The 17,094-nt window shown below is 41.1% G+C and overlaps 1 pseudogene across 1 annotated transcript in view; it reads left to right on the forward strand.

Annotated features, from left to right (window-relative positions):
• The window catches only part of LOC308095579 (exosome complex component RRP42-like), a 34,139-nt pseudogene extending 17,664 nt beyond the window's left edge, over positions 1–16,475 (forward strand). Inside the window, exons 3-13 of the transcript XR_013935117.1 lie at positions 6,324–6,418; positions 7,240–7,405; positions 7,665–7,725; positions 8,183–8,298; positions 10,995–11,096; positions 11,996–12,091; positions 13,120–13,285; positions 13,545–13,615; positions 13,756–13,874; positions 15,427–15,582; positions 16,316–16,475. The product of XR_013935117.1 is annotated as an exosome complex component RRP42-like (transcript). The remainder of the gene's footprint in view (positions 1–6,323; positions 6,419–7,239; positions 7,406–7,664; positions 7,726–8,182; positions 8,299–10,994; positions 11,097–11,995; positions 12,092–13,119; positions 13,286–13,544; positions 13,616–13,755; positions 13,875–15,426; positions 15,583–16,315) is intronic.
• The last annotated feature ends 619 nt before the right edge of the window (positions 16,476–17,094 follow it).

A 17,094-nucleotide genomic window follows, 5' to 3' on the forward strand; every position in this document is an offset into this window, starting at 1 on the left:
TGAACAAATCACATCTGCCTCTTCGGAGTTTTGATCTGATGACAATAAAGTCTTATTTGGTTATCTACAGTCTTTGATCAGGAAAAAAATCTATTTAGCATACTATTAACCTCTTTCAGAAACCTGGCTTCCATATTTTGGGCATGTCATCACTGCCGAAAATGGCCAACCTACAAGGTAACAAGTCATTGTGAGATCTGTAGTTTTCGCTATTTGACATAGGCTACTGTGTAGTATCTGTTTAAGTGGGTAACCACTTGAACCCCAGTTGAATCCATATTCTGGGGGGAACATTAGCCAAAGATTAGCCAAAGATGGCAGATCTACAAGCTCAGAAAAACATATCATTTTGAGCTTGTAAATCAGCTATTTCTGCCTGAGATTTGTTGTAGGCTGGGGAAAACGTGTCCAAGTAAATACAGGGCCAACTCTGTCCAGAAGCCTAGAGGGTTTTAAGTGGTAAAGCCTCAGGCTAACATGGTGGAAAACACTATTGTTGAAACTGAGATTGTAAATGGGGTTTTCTCCGTTTGTCAGCTCACCGGTAGACGGTGTCCTGTTCTACGCCATCACCACCCTCCACAACCTGCTGTTGCACCAGGAGGGGGCCAAGATGTCCGTGCGCCTGGCCGGCGGTCTGCAGAAGATGGTGGCGCTGTTGGCGAACACCAACGTCAAGTTCCTCGCCATCACTACCGACTGCCTGCAGATCCTGGCTTATGGCAACCAGGAGAGCAAGGTAAGGAGTGCTTTCACACTCTGTGGAGGCGGGCATTTGCACTATATATCAGTGGTTCTCAAACATTTTCATGTCAAGGACCACCCAAAATGATATGTAATTGGCAGCCGACCCCATCTCAAAAATATTTTGTTCCAAGAACCCCCCCCCCTTGGCTATTTTTGAATAGCCAATGAAATCGAAAATAACACAGATGCTTCCCCGGTCTAAATGGGTTAAGTTGGGAGCTTGTAGACAGACTATTTTCGGTTATTGGTTAGTTTAAGATTAAAGCGTATTTGAAGTGGTCAAACTGGCAATAGAATACATGTTCAGTCTTAGCCTGACACTCGGCCTGAAGTGTGTGTGTGTGTGTGTGTGTGTGTGTGTGTGTGTGTGTGTGTGTGTGTGTGTGTGTGTGTGTGTGTGTGTGTGTGTGTGTGTGTGTGTGTGTGTGTGTGTGTGTGTGTGTGTGTGTGTGGTCATGAAGTGCCAGTTAAAGCCACTGAAACGGCCAGGGAGGGGGAGTTATTGCTGCTTTTGCTTTAAGACGTTTTGTTGATTTTTCTCTCTTCTCAGAGCCTTGATGAAGAAGCTATCTTGGAAAAACCAGCTCCACAAGCACGCCAAGAGCAGGCCTGGCAGCAGCCCAGAACCCAGTTCAGATTCTGCCTGTGTTGTAAATTCAAATCAGCGAATGGAGAGTTGTTGACCTGATTAATCTAAAGTTATGTAACAAACTGATCATAAAACAACCATATTTCCACCTCTCTTACAGTGTGTATGTTAGAAGCACACATCCCAGCACAGGGGATGGGTGATGGCTCAATTCTTCCAAGTGATCAATGTTTATCTGTATATTGATAAGCCACAAACACACATATTATCAGTTTATATATCAGATATAAACTGATACTAATAATACTACTAATAAACCATCACCCAGTGTGGAATTGACCAAATACACTAGCCTGGCGTAGACTAGCCTGCTGCAACCCTCCTGATTTCGTGTATAAAGGGGCGTGTGTATAGAGCCGGCGAGAGACGGCGCCTGATCCCATTGGTTCACCGATCTGTCCGTCAACCCCCGCCCCGTTAACACAACATTACGAGCGACGCCCACTGCACTCTGGTTGGTTGGGAAATGAAACACTTCCTCATACCCAGTACAGGCTATAGTTGGGCCAGGCTTTTATTTTTTAGCAAAACTAAGCAATAAAAGCCTGGAGATCGAGGCTAGGCGTAGACAGACTATATCACTGCGTGGATATGAGTCTGGTGCTTCTATAAGGACGTTTTTTTTCCAAGGGGGCGGGATCAAAACAATGACTCGCGACGCAATTGGTTAGACCTACAAACCAACTACCAATTACAGTCTCCCATATTCGAATACTGGGCCCCGATTGGTTACCCACGTCTTCGGGAGCAGGAAATGGATTCTCTATGGAGCGGTGCCAGACCCAAATCCCAGAGTGCAATTTTTTTTTGCACTCGCAGATTCGTCTGGTCCCAGGCTACAAATACACATGACAAGGACACCCCACCCGTGTGATGTAAGTGCAAAATGGCTGCCGTATGAATCAGGCGTACCATGGCGTGTCAGCGCTGCTCATGCAAGTCCAGAGAAGACTTCAGCAACAACATTATAAACGGCCACGTCTCTGTCAAATCTCTCTACTGTTCCCTCTGCCAGCAACCCCCCTCCACCCCCACCTTGCATCCTGTGTGTCTCTACGTGGGTCCATCCTGCTCTCTCATCCCTTTGAATTCTCTCCCCAGCCAGTTATCTCTTTGCCCTCCCTTCACCTGCTTCCAACTCTGTCTCAACACCACCTCCACTTTTCTTCTGTTCACTCCTCCACGTTCTTTCTCTTTCTCTATGTGTGTGTGTGTGTGTGTGTGTGTGTGTGTGTGTGTGTGTTCTCTAATCCTCAGTGCGATGTTTCTTGTTTTCTTTGCTCATATGTAATGAGCCCAACAGATGATAGATTTTTAGTGCCGATCCCGGTGGAGTCGTACTGATGATTTGGACGATATTTTCTAATCAATTGGAAAAATGTAGATACTGTACGATTTTAAAGTTTCTATTTCTAGAACATTTAACTCGTATGCAAAAAAGTAAAACGCATATCTTTTTATTTAACCACTTAAGCCATATTCAAAAGTTTTAAAGAATAGTCGATCTACTATGTTGTAGAATGTAATTTTCTTTTTAATTGGAAAACCGTTGAAAATGTTCTCCTATAATGTCATGGTCAAAATAGGGATGCATAATTGCCGATATCGATGTCGCCAAAAAAGATATATTGTGTGTGTGTGTCCTAAATTTGGAGCCATGTGTATTGTTTTCTGTGCTCATGAAGTCCCATCTGAAATCAAAGAAGAGTGACTCATCTATGGAAAAATTACTTTCTGGCCGAGAAAGTAAGCCATCTCAGATCAAAGTAAGCATCTCAGAGCTTTTCCCAGTTTTAAGAGATTTAGAAAACTGGAAGTGATTGTTTTTATGCATTTCTGCGTTTCCTGAACTTCAAATCTATGAAGAGATATAGTTACGTTAATGCCCCATTAAATCAAAATCACATTGAAAAATCTCCTGTAGAACCTCAAAGCCATCTTCAGGTGCTTGTGCCTCCCTCCATTTTCCAGAAGCAACACGATGACGTTTTTTTCCTCTTTCTCCTCTTACTCCCTCCTCTTCCTCATCTCCCCCCGTTCTCATCAATATCAGGGCCTCTGGTGTCCCCTAACTCTGTCCGCAACAACCTGGACGGTAACAAGTCATCGGAGAGGAGGCCTTCCAAAGTAGGGGTCAGTAGAGAAAGCAGCAGTGTCGACTTGAGCCAGGTAACCTAACCCTGGTACTGAGCACAGACAACCCATCATGGCAAACAGATACCATGACGCCCCAGCCCCTAAGTGTCCTGGTCTTTACCTTTTTTTTTGGTTTTAGTAATTATACCTTTCAATTGTTCATTGTGGAACTGAGAATTCGTCCATACTTAACCATTTTAGCCTATCTGCAAGCTCACAGCGCTTCGGAACGCGACATGAGTTTGTAGATCAGATTTTAGTTTCCGCTATTTGACGTACAACAACATAGATCAGTGATTACATGTGACAGTGATTACATGTCCACTGATCACAGCATTAGTAATTGCTGCAGATGGTGGGAAGGGCTGAGAATCGGTCCCCATTAGATTGGTATAAAAGTGTTTAGAGAAATCGTGTAACTTATCTGCCTCTTTGCCAGTTCATTATAGTAAAATGTTATTGTTTAAATGACAGTTATATATATACACCATAGTCCATGGCCTGGTCGTAGTAGTGGAGCGGCCATTAGCCGTCATGCTCTTCCAACTTATCATCACATGAATCATTTGATAGTGTTTGGAAAAAACTTCTTAAAATTACAGCGTGCAGACTTTATTTCCTGGGTAGTGTAGTTACCTTATTGAAAAGGGTATGAGGCTGCGCAGCTCTTAGCCACGATGCAAAAGTTTATTAAAAGAAACCAACGTTTCAACAATGAAGTCTCCCGTGGGTTTCAAAACCCTGAGGAATCTTGTAGATATGCTATTTTATCGTTACTACCTTATAGGAATGAACTGGAGAGAAAGCAAAAAACCAAGGCTATTTTATTGTTACTACCTTATAGGAATGAACTGGAGAGAGAAAAAAAGCAAAGAACCATTGACCACATAATGTACTTAACCATCCTAATAACATTTATTTGTACTTAATGTTGCCATCCAGTAATCCAAACACCATCTTAAATGTTGTTCTTCTGTTCCTCTCTCTCTCTGCCCTCTCTCGCGTCTGCAGCAGCCAGAGTCCACCGGGGGGAGGTCTACAGCCGAGTGATTATTTGATGAGATTCAGCCTCTCAGTGTCGTTGGATGAGTTTGTCCGCAATTCCATGCATTGATGTGGTACCAATAGGATAGACAACAGGCAAACGTTGATCAAAATAACAATTCCTCTACGTTCTCTAATTGTGTAGACGTCTTGTAAATTCAGTAATGCAGATGTGTAACAATAATTTAACCCTTGAGAGCTCATTTTACACTCTCAAGAGTTAAAGATAAGGGTCCATTTGGTTACCAACTCCATCATTTAGCTGGGGACCACCTGGAACCCTTAAAGACCACTGTTTGAGAACCAGAGCCTGCAACGATACATGTATTCGTATTGAACCGTTCGATACGATAACAGGGTCTCGGTTCGGTACGCGCTACGAACCGAACGATATCAATATACTTTTATTTTATTTTATCAACGTCAGACGATGAGCTCTGTGCTCAACCTTACTAGTCTCAATGGATCTGCGATCCATTGAGTGATCCTAGGTTGATGAGTTGCCTGCTCCTCCAAGATTTTTAGAATGTTTATTGGTTATTGGATTGGTTATTTTATATTCTATGTCTGATTTTGATGCCATATTAACTAATGTTTCTGGGGAACCCCCTCAAGGACCCCCTGCCTTAGAATATGGGTATTATTCAATATTAAAACAAAATGCTGAATAAATTACAATGATTTGGACGATATTTTCTAATCAATTGGAAAAATGTAGATACTGTACGATTTTAAAGTTTCTATTTCTAGAACATTTAACTCGTATGCAAAAAAGTAAAACGCATATCTTTTTATTTAACCACTTAAGCCATATTCAAAAGTTTTAAAGAATAGTCGATCTACTATGTTGTAGAATGTAATTTTCTTTTTATGCTGTTTAAACACCATGCGTCACAACACCAGTGGTGGAAAGTAACTAAATACATTTACTCAAGGACTGTACTCAAGTACAATTTTCAATACTTTTTACTTCTACTCCACTACATCTCAGAGGCATTTATATTGTACTTTTACACCACTACAATTATTTGAAAACTTTAGTTACTTTGTAGATTTTAATAATTATTACAAAACATACATTACATTCACTTCAGCCCTATTTAAACTTTGGTTATTTGACAATAGCCGATCTACAAGCTCACAACGCATCGCATCGATGCGTTTTGAGCCTGTAGATCTGCTATTTCAAAAGGTTTTAATACATTTTATACATGATGATACCTTGTGAAACGGGACATTCTGCATAATGAGTAAAAGTACGAATATAAGGTAAACAAAACAACCACTTTGTGTCACCAACATAGGGCAACATAGTGTCTGATGCCTTATCTGGAAATGTGTTGCGATACTTTTGGTACTTTAAGTATACTTTTGTACTTTTACTCAAGTACATTTTGATTACCTGACTTTTTCACAGATTGTTTCTACATTGCAGTATTGATACTTTTACTTAAGTAAAGAACATGTGTTATTTTTCCACCACTGTCTGTGTATGCTCTCTTGAACCTATAATTGTGTTGACCCTTTCTTAACTGCATATCACATGAATCTGTCTTGGGAGATTACATGTATGTCAATTAACATGCAAAAAAATATTATATTGGTGTCTATGCAGTCAGGAAGTATTTGACAGTTAAGCTCATGTCCAAATACTTATCATGAAATGTATTATATAAGACGTATCCATTTTCAAACCTCCAATAACAATTAAGAAGTTCTCTCTATGGTTCATGTTTATATCTTCCAGGGTGATTCGGCAGTTCTAGTTGGAGTCAAGGCTGAGATTGGGAAACCAAGACCTCTAGTTCCAGATGAAGGATATCTGGAGTTTTTTGTTGACTGGTAGGTACAGTGGTTCAGCTAATAAATGGCATATCTTGGCTTATTTTGGTGTATATGTTCTTCAAAGTAACAACTGAAGCTGAAGGCAGCAATAGGCACTCGTATAGTGCCTGGGGCGAGCGTTCATTCGTGCCTGGAGCAACAAGCAGTGTTTCAGTAAAGTAGAGTAGACAAGAATTTGTTATGGGCATGTTTAGGCTTCTGACGTTCTCAACATCATTGAATGAATGAAGCTTCTTCTCACTGAATGCCGTTGAGAACAGCAGAAGTTGAAACAGGTACTGCAAGTCATTAAATTATAAAATAAATACCTGTAGATCTTGGCTCCAGTCATTGAATAATTTGGTAAGAAGATACAGAGACAACCGTCAGTTTGTATATGTCTCCTTTTCTAATACAACTTTATTTCCACAGTCTGTCTTTGCAGAAACGTGAATTAATGTTTTATTTGGTCTGTTCATACACAGTAGTATGCCAAGTATGTTTGAACAAATAGCATAACATGACCGCCAGGAGGCAGTGTTTATCCCCAAAAGTTAATGACGCTTATAGAAATGCAATAACCACTTTCAACCTAGCATGCCTCTTTTGGGCATGTCATTAAAGGTGAATTTATAATGCATAAATAAAATAGCAGATCTACAAGCTCACAATGTGTCATGTCTGTTGTGTAACATATTGTGAGCTTATAGATCGGCTATTTTTGAAGGACTGCACCGTCATAACAAAGTATGAAATGGGGACTAAGTGGTTAATCTGTCATTAAATAACCTATTTATTGTTTATATCTGTTACTTCTTCCCCATTCTGGCCCTTGCCAGTTCAGCGAATGCCACTCCAGAGTTTGAGGGTCGTGGGGGCGAGGAGCTCGGGACAGAACTGAGTAACACTCTCTACAAAGTCTTCAACAACAAACGCTGTTTGGACCTGCAGAGCCTCTGCATCAGTGCTGCAGAACACTGCTGGGTTCTCTATGTTGATGTGTTGGTGAGCAGCACTGTTTTTATCTGCCATTCTCTGCCACGTCAGTTGGCCTGGCCATCTGCACTTGGGCTGACTGTCTTGGCATAATATATGAGTTGCTTATAACATGTAGATGTGGTCTGGTCAGTTTTTTTACATGCATGAAGCTGCATACTGTATGTTTATGATTCTGTTGAGAACAAGTGAATATGAACTTGAATGTAACAAGTGGAGGAGTTGTGCTTGTGACATCCCTTATTATGTTGTTGTTTTTTTTCTGCAGCTGCTGCAGTGTGATGGAAACCTGTACGATGCCATCTCAATAGCTATTAAAGCAGCTCGATGTCGCCAAAAAAGGTCAGTAATGGCCGATATATTGTGTGTGTGGGTCCTAAATTTGGAGCCATGTGTATTGTTTTCTGTGCTCATGAAGTCCCTTCTGAAATCAAAGAAGAGTGACTCATCTATGGAAAAATTACTTTCTGGACGAGAAAGTAAGCCATCTCAGATCAAAGTAAGCATCTCAGAGCTTTTCCCAGTTTTAAGAGATTTAGAAGACTGGAAGTGATTGTTTTTATGCATTTCTGCGTTTCCTGAACTTCAAATCTATGAAGAGATATAGTTACGTTAATGCCCCATTAAATCAAAATCACATTGAAAAATCTCCTGTAGAACCTCAAAGCCATCTTCAGGTGCTTGTGCCTCCCTCCATTTTCCAGAAGCAACACGATGACGTTTTTTTCCTCTTTCTCCTCTTACTCCCTCCTCTTCCTCATCTCCCCCCGTTCTCATCAATATCAGGGCCTCTGGTGTCCCCTAACTCTGTCCGCAACAACCTGGACGGTAACAAGTCATCGGAGAGGAGGCCTTCCAAAGTAGGGGTCAGTAGAGAAAGCAGCAGTGTCGACTTGAGCCAGGTAACCTAACCCTGGTACTGAGCACAGACAACCCATCATGGCAAACAGCTACCATGACGCCCCAGCCCCTAAGTGTCCTGGTCTTTACCTTTTTTTGGTTTTAGTAATTATACCTTTCAATTGTTCATTGTGGAACTGAGAATTCGTCCATACTTAACCATTTTAGCCTATCTGCAAGCTCACAGCGCTTCGGAACGCGACATGAGTTTGTAGATCAGATTTTTGTTTCCGCTATTTGACGTACAACATAGATCAGTGATTACATGTCCACTGATCACAGCATTAGTAATTGCTGCAGATGGTGGGAAGGGCTGAGAATCGGTCCCCATTAGATTGGTATAAAAGTGTTTAGAGAAATCGTGTAACTTATCTGCCTCTTTGCCAGTTCATTATAGTAAAATGTTATTGTTTAAATGACGGTTATATATATATATGTCACAGTACGTTTGGAGAACCAGTACGATTGAAGACAGAGCGCTCGTTTTTAGGCACGGGGCTCCTTTGGGGCGAGGCGGGGATTTTCGAGACAGGGTTTATTAGCGAGGCTCGCGAGGAGGAGAAGGAGGACGCGGCGCTGCGAGGCGGGGGCGAGGCTCGCGAGGAAGAGGAGCCTCCTCGCGTAATAAACCGTCCTCCTTCTCTCCTTCTCCTCCGAGGAGGAGAAGGAGAACACGGAGAGGCGGGGCTTTGATGCGCCGACGCAGACCTGTCTTTTGTTGTTCCCCCCACATAGCAACCAGGAAGCTACGCTAGGGGAACCATAATATCTATGAGGGCAACGCTGAACACGCGTTCACACGCACACGCTTGTCCATGACGGAGGCGCGCCGACTTAGTAGAGCTTGAGGCCGAGGAAGCGCGCACTCGCGCCTCCAGGCGCGAGTGCCCGCGCTGACCGGCCGATGCTCTACTAGTCGACTCAGCGCCGTTTGAGTTGTAAACCGATAGGGACAGAATAGTTCTTTTCGTGTGTGTGTGTGTGTGTGTGTGTGTGTGTGTGTGTGTGTGTGTGTGTGTGTGTGTGTGTGTCAGGGAGAAAGTAAAACAAAAGCCAGAACACAATAAAAGTATCTAAACAGTCCTGCTTTCAATAAACCAAAAAAAGCATGAGCGCGTGCGTGTGTGTGTGTGTGTGACTGTGTGTGTGTGTGTGGCCATATATGTTTGTGCACAAGCCTGGCTTGTGGCTCCCTCTAGTGCTGGGTGGGTGGTAAAAACAAGTGCGCTTTCTTCAATCGTACTGGTTCTCCAATCATACTGTAACATATACACCATAGTCCATGGCCTGGTCGTAGTAGTGGAGCGGCCATTAGCCGTCATGCTCTTCCAACTTATCATCACATGAATCATTTGATAGTGTTTGGAAAAAACTTCTTAAAATTACAGCGTGCAGACTTTATTTCCTGGGTAGTGTAGTTACCTTATTGAAAAGGGTATGAGGCTGCGCAGCTCTTAGCCACGATGCAAAAGTTTATTAAAAGAAACCAACGTTTCAACAATGAAGTCTCCCGTGGGTTTCAAAGCCCTGAGGAATCTTGTAGATATGCTATTTTATCGTTACTACCTTATAGGAATGAACTGGAGAGAAAAAAGCAAAAAACCAAGGCTATTTTATTGTTACTACCTTATAGGAATGAACTGGAGAGAGAAAAAAAGCAAAGAACCATTGACCACATAATGTACTTAACCATCCTAATAACATTTATTTGTACTTAATGTTGCCATCCAGTAATCCAAACACCATCTTAAATGTTGTTCTTCTGTTCCTCTCTCTCTCTGCCCTCTCTCGCGTCTGCAGCAGCCAGAGTCCACCGGGGGGAGGTCTACAGCCGAGTGATTATTTGATGAGATTCAGCCTCTCAGTGTCGTTGGATGAGTTTGTCCACAATTCCATGCATTGATGTGGTACCAATAGGATAGACAACAGGCAAACGTTGATCAAAATAACAATTCCTCTACGTTCTCTAATTGTGTAGACGTCTTGTAAATTCAGTAATGCAGATGTGTAACAATAATTTAACCCTTGAGAGCTCATTTTACACTCTCAAGAGTTAAAGATAAGGGTCCATTTGGTTACCAACTCCATCATTTAGCTGGGGACCACCTGGAACCCTTAAAGACCACTGTTTGAGAACCAGAGCCTGCAACGATACATGTATTCGTATTGAACCGTTCGATACGATAACAGGGTCTCGGTTCGGTACGCGCTACGAACCGAACGATATCAATATACTTTTATTTAATTTTATCAACGTCAGACGATGAGCTCTGTGCTCAACCTTACTAGTCTCAATGGATCTGCGATCCATTGAGTGATCCTAGGTTGATGAGTTGCCTGCTCCTCCAAGATTTTTGTTGTTAGAATGTTTATTGGTTATTAGATTGGTTATTTTATATTCTATAGGGTTAAACTGATTTTGATGCCATATTAACTAATGTTTCTGGGGAACCCCCTCAAGGACCCCCTGCCTTAGAATATGGGTATTATTCAATATTAAAACAAAATGCTGAATAAATTACAAATTTTGGGGGGAAAATCTCTTCTTCTTTTTTTTTTACCGTGACACCAAAATATTGAATTGAACCGAGACGTGAATTTTGTGAACCGTTGCAGCCTTAGGGGCCCAGCACCATTCTCATCCATATATCAGTGCATTGTTTCACATTTATTGGTATATTCATATTATTAACACCAGGATGGCCTGCGAGTGGACGGACGGATCTGTGAAGACTACAGACACATGGAGATCGAGACAGATGTGGTCACCAACACAGACGGATCAGCCAAAATGACCCTGGTAATGTTGATGATGTGTCCTGTGATCTGTTTAAACACCATGCGTCACAACACCAGTGGTGGAAAGTAACTAAATACATTTACTCAAGGACTGTACTCAAGTACAATTTTCAATACTTTTTACTTCTACTCCACTACATCTCAGAGGCATTTATATTGTACTTTTACACCACTACAATTATTTGAAAACTTTAGTTACTTTGTAGATTTTAATAATTATTACAAAACATACATTACATTCACTTCAGCCCTATTTAAACTTTGGTTATTTGACAATAGCCGATCTACAAGCTCACAACGCATCGCATCGATGCGTTTTGAGCCTGTAGATCTGCTATTTCAAAAGATTTTAATACATTTTATACATGATGATACCTTATGAAACGGGACATTCTGCATAATGAGTAAAAGTACGAATATAAGGTAAACAAAACAACCACTTTGTGTCACCAACATAGGGCAACATAGTGTCTGATGCCTTATCTGGAAATGTGTTGCGATACTTTTGGTACTTTAAGTATACTTTTGTACTTTTACTCAAGTACATTTTGATTACCTGACTTTTTCACAGATTGTTTCTACATTGCAGTATTGATACTTTTACTTAAGTAAAGAACATGTGTTCTTTTTCCACCACTGTCTGTGTATGCTCTCTTGAACCTATAATTGTGTTGACCCTTTCTAACTGCATATCACATGAATCTGTCTTGGGAGATTACATGTATGTCAATTAACATGCAAAAAAATATTAACTTGGTGTCTATGCAGTCAGGAAGTATTTGACAGTTAAGCTCATGTCCAAATACTTATCATGAAATGTATTATATAAGACGTATCCATTTTCAAACCTCCAATAACAATTAAAAAGTTCTCTCTATGGTTCATGTTTATATCTTCCAGGGTGATTCGGCAGTTCTAGTTGGAGTCAAGGCTGAGATTGGGAAACCAAGACCTCTAGTTCCAGATGAAGGATATCTGGAGTTTTTTTGTTGACTGGTAGGTACAGTGGTTCAGCTAATAAATGGCATATCTTGGCTTATTTTGGTGTATATGTTCTTCAAAGTAACAACAGAAGCTGAAGGGAGCAATAGGCACTCGTATAGTGCCTGGGGTACCCGGAACGCTTGCCCCAAAACACACTCGTTCCCAATTTTTCCGTGGACTGCTCGCCCCCAGTGGTTCTTGTATTTGTTTTATTGAGGTTAAGTTTAGGAATAAGGTCCGGTTTAGGCATAGTTTTACTGAGGTTACGTTTAGGAATACCTGGTGGCGACCATTCCGAGGTCGTCGGATTTGACCCGGGTGAGCGTGTTTTGGGGCGAGCGTTCATTCGTGCCTGGAGCAACAAGCAGTGTTGCAGTAAAGTAGAGTAGACAAGAATTTGTTATGGGCATGTTTAGGCTTCTGACGTTCTCAACATCATTGAATGAATGAAGCTTCTTCTCACTGAATGCCGTTGAGAACAGCAGAAGTTGAAACAGGTACTGCAAGTCATTAAATTATAAAATAAATACCTGTAGATCTTGGCTCCAGTCATTGAATAATTTGGTAAGAAGATACAGAGACAACCGTCACTTTGTATATGTCTCCTTTTCTAACACAACTTTATTTCCACAGTCTGTCTTTGCAGAAACGTGAATGAATGTTTTATTTGGTCTGTTCATACACAGTAGTATGCCAAGTATGTTTGAACAAATAGCATAACATGACCACCAAGAGGCAGTGTTTATCCCCAAAAGATAATGATACTTATAGAAATGCAATAACCACTTTCAACCTAGCATGCCTCTTTTGGGCATGTCATTATAGGTGAATTTATAATGCATAAATAAAATAGCAGATCTACAAGCTCACAATGTGTCATGTCTGTTGTGTAACATATTGTGAGCTTATAGATCGGCTATTTTTGAAGGACTGCACCGTCATAACAAAGTATGAAATGGGGACTAAGTGGTTAATCTGTCATTAAATAACCTATTTATTGTTTATATCTGTTACTTCTTCCCCATTCTGGCCCTTGCCAGTTCAGCGAATGCCACTCCAGAGTTTGAGGGTCGTGGGGGCAAGGAGCTCGGGACAGAACTGAGTAACACTCTCTACAAAGTCTTCAACAACAAACGCTGTTTGGACCTGCAGAGCCTCTGCATCAGTGCTGCAGAACACTGCTGGGTTCTCTATGTTGATGTGTTGGTGAGCAGCACTGTTTTTATCTGCCATTCTCTGCCACGTCAGTTGGCCTGGCCATCTGCACTTGGGCTGACTGTCTTGGCATAATATATGAGTTGCTTATAACATGTAGATGTGGTCTGGTCAGTTTTTTTACATGCATGAAGCTGCATACTGTATGTTTATGATTCTGTTGAGAACAAGTGAATATGAACTTGAATGTAACAAGTGGAGGAGTTGTGCTTGTGACATCCCTTATTATGTTGTTGTTTTTTTTCTGCAGCTGCTGCAGTGTGATGGAAACCTGTACGATGCCATCTCAATAGCTATTAAAGCAGCTCTCTTTAACAGCAAGTAAGTTGTCACACTGGTATGCAGAATTATTCTATGATCAAACACAACTCTCGGCCAACATACAGTACATCTGTGTACATCTGTGATTCAGGGGGGAAAAACCCTGAAAGACAATTGTTTCCCCTGTTGCCAAACAACAGAATTCCCAAAGTGCACATATCAGAAGATGATGAAGGAGGAAAGGAAATTATCAGACGACCCCTATGACTGCATGAGGTTGAACGTACAGAATGTTCCTTGTATAGTGACCTTGTGTAAGGTAAGCAGTGTCGACACTCAGTTACTGTACATTCATGGAATGGCATTCTGGTGTAAGGAGATCCTTTATATGTATTGACTGCAAGTTATGTTATATACTTTATACTTTACATTACTGCCAATGATGTTTTCAAAGCATACCATGATAGTTTTTACAATTTTGAAATAATTACCAGATTTTCTAACTTTGAGTTGACAACCCCACTTTTATAAGTTATAGACATTTGAATTGTGTTCACAGAACAATATTTTCTCCGGGGACAATTTCTTGTCTTTTACAATCAAATCAATCTGTGCTTTCAACTGTATTAAAATGCAATGATAACGTAACTTTGACCAAAAAAGTCAAGTGTTCAATGTCCTGAATATATCTCAAGGAAATGCCAAGTCTCAGCAAGTTCATGTACATTGTACTGAGATTAATGGAAATCAATATTTTCTTGGAAGGTAGGATAAACTCAACAAAACTGGTATGCTTTGGAAAATTGTAAGCAGTAAAGTAGACAAGAATTGTAGTCGTTGGGCCAAACATCTATTAACACCAGTATGGTCCTTTAACCAGTTTCAACCTGTGCCGTCCCTATTATGAGTCATTATAGGTGAATATGTTCAAACATTTGTACACAAATATTAGATCTACAAGCTCACAAGCATATATCTGCTATTTTCATACGACAGTGTTGTACGATTTAAGTATACTGGAGTAATTTAATTAGCCTGGTAAACCCTCCCTCCGGAAATCTCATTTCTATTTGATTCCAGGAGTGAGTCTGGCCTGATAGCCCATTGTGGGGGTTTCTAGTGAAATTACCAGCTAACCGAGCCTATCAGCGTCGTCGCACATCGTTCTGTGATTGACAGCGACAGTTGGCCAATCAGGTGGCGAGTTCGAGTGAGCCCAAAACACGAACGGCAGCCATCTTTTTCATGTCCGCTATATTCTCCGCTATTTTTTTACTTCAAAAAGCTCTCTAACTTCTATTTTGAGGCACGGAATTTACTTATAAGATATCGTTTGGATAGAATTTACTTGTTTAACTTCATATATGTGGTCAATTAATCATGACAAATCCTATTTAAAAATACAAATTTAGAGAACCGGTAGGGGTGGGCAGTGACACCCATGTATCCGAATAAGGCAACCCATTTTGGGCATGAACGTCTCAAAAGTCCCGTTGCGTCACATTAGACTGGTGAACTGCTGATTGGCTGAAGGGGAAAAATTATCATTGGCTGAAGGGGTTGTCAGTCAACTGTATTACTCCCGCCCAACTCCAGCCCGCAGCCAATATTGCAGAATGGGCGATCAGGCCAGACTCACTCCTGGAATCAAATAGAAATGAGATTTCCGGAGGGAGGGTTTACCAGGCTATAATTTAATGAGATGATATACTTATTAACCACAACATGTATACATGTGTGTGTGTGTGTGTGCAACCTACAAGGAGGAATCAAAGAAATGCCAAAAGCTGATGATCACACAAACAGCCATACAGTATGTAAAATGTTAAACCTCCCTGCCTTTCGTGTGTGTGTGTGTGTGTGTGTGTCAGGTGGGCCATCGCCATGTGGTGGACGCTACGCTGCAGGAGAAGGCTTGCTCTGTGGCCACCCTGCTGATCTCTGTCACACACAAGGGCATGGTGACCTGTGTGAGAAAGGTGGGAGGAGGCAGTCTGGAGCCCGAAAGCATCTTTGAGATGACGGAGGTGAGTCAGAAGGTCTACAGCTCTCCTACCATCCGTCAACCACTCCCCTCTGCTCATTTATTAGCATAACATGAACTTGAAGCTGTTGAAGTTCACCTTCAGACAATGACCTGCTTATTCTACTATCAGCTGTGTACAGTATATACTGGATTTAAACCCGCTGTTTGCCTCCTTGATCTTCATTTTCAGGTTTATTGTTTAGATCAGTGGTTCTCAAACGTTTTAATTTCACGGACCCCCCATAACTCTTCAGAGTGTACAAATGGAACCAAGCATTTGGTTCCATTTGTACACTCAGAGTTACACTGGTTTAGATAATGGTTTGACTCTACAATTCTATTGCGAATGAGAGGGCTGACTGATGATAGATTGTGCATATTCATTTTCTGGACAGTCATAGTGCAGACGCCCAGGCATATATGTCTATTTACCATATATGCCGGTTTTATTGGTGATAGAATGCACACGATAACTATGGCTTTATTTCTACGTACTGATGGCCTATACACTATGTACACCTGACCTGCTCATGCACAGTAGACCAGCTTGGATTTTAAGTCATCTTTATTGTAACTTTTATTTTGTTACATATTTTTACCAGTGTTATTACTTATTTTGCACCTTTTCTCTACCATTACCTCTATATTTGTTTAATCCTTACTGCTGTACTGCTATGCAAAGTGAATTAATTTCCCTCTGGATTAATAAAGGTCTGTCCATCCATCTGATCCAGGCAGGTAAACGGATGGGCAAAGCCCTCCATGCCCCCCTTATGTCTGTGATCGAGAAGGAAGAGGCTCTAGGGATAAAGAGGAATAAAGTTGGCTTTCTGGGATGATGTCAACCATCTACGTACATGTCTACTTTTCTAATAAAACTTGTTTTATTTGTATTTTTATTTGTATAATAGTCTGTTTGTCTTTGCAGAAGCTACAGTAGACAGAAAGTATTATTTGATCTGCTCATACACAGTTGTATGCCAAAAGTGTTATAACCGATAAGAGTTCAGTTCCAATCTGTTCTTTTTTTTGCAATACAATTTTGAGGTTGAAAAAGGTGGACAGGCAAAATTTTTACTTAAGTCAGGGGTCTTCAACAGGGGGTCCGGGATCCCTAGGGGGTCCTCAGAGTTACTACAGGGGGTCCGCCAAATCTCTGTGTGATAGGATCATTGTTTTTTACATTAACCACTTGAACCCTATAGCATCCTTATTCTAAGGACAACTTTAGCCGAAAATAGCCGACATCTACAAAATGAGGCATTGTGAGCTTGCAGATCTGCTATTTTCGGCAAAGAGGGGGAAAAAGAGCAGACCAAGTACAGAGTGAAAGTTTGCTAAGTATTGACGGTTTAAGTCTTTAAATGTCTGAAAATACACATTAACATGAATCCAACATCTCTGAAAAGCTTTAATCTGCAACACAATTTTATGTAGTATATAGTGGGGGTCCGTGCTTCATCTCTCTCTCTGTTAGGGGTCCTTGGCCTGAAAAGGTTGAAGACCCCCTGAC

Source organism: Gymnoscopelus braueri, assembly GCF_963280865.1.
Source record: "Gymnoscopelus braueri genome assembly, chromosome: 11".
Classification (NCBI taxonomy): Eukaryota; Metazoa; Chordata; class Actinopteri; order Myctophiformes; family Myctophidae; genus Gymnoscopelus; species Gymnoscopelus braueri.